Here is a 693-nt window from a genome sequence, read left to right as displayed (position 1 = left end):
AAGGTCATGGTGCCTATGGCACAAGGTATTGAGAACTTCCCAGGATCTTGTCTCTTTTGAGGTAATTTCTTCCTAGACAAGTCATCCAGTTCTTTGGTGAGCAAAGAGGGTTCATCCTCCCAAGTCTCATTGCCAAATAACTTGTCATTTAGCTTCATGATTGCCCCAAGGTATTTAGCAACTTGCTCTTCAGTGACATACTCATCCTCTTCAGAGGAAGAATACTCATCAGAGCTCATGAATGGCAGAAGTAAATCCAATGGGATCTCTATGGTCTCAATGGGAGCCTCAGATTCCCATGGTTCCTCATTAGGGAACTCATTGGAGGCCAATGGACGTCCATTGAGGTCTTCCTCAGTGGCGTTCACTGCCTCTCCCTCCTCTCCAAATTTGGCCATGTTGATGGCTTTGCAATCTCCTTTTGGATTTTCTTCTGTATTGCTTGGAAGAGTACTAGGAGGGAGTTCAGTAATTTTCTTACTCAGCTGACCCACTTATGCCTCCAAGTTTCTAATGGAGGACCTTGTTTCAGTCATGAAACTTTGAGTGATTTTGATTAGATCAGAGACCATGGTTGCTAAGTCAGAGTGGTTCTGCTTAGAACTCTCTGTTTGTTGCTGAGAAGATGATGGAAAAGGCTTGCTATTGCTAAACCTGTTTCTTCCACCATTATTGTTGTTGAAACCTTGTTGA

This window comes from Arachis duranensis, chromosome 10, assembly GCF_000817695.3.
Source record: "Arachis duranensis cultivar V14167 chromosome 10, aradu.V14167.gnm2.J7QH, whole genome shotgun sequence".
NCBI lineage: Eukaryota > Viridiplantae > Streptophyta > Magnoliopsida > Fabales > Fabaceae > Arachis > Arachis duranensis.
The sequence above is the reverse complement of the archived record's forward strand: the minus strand, read 5'-3'. Positions refer to the sequence as shown.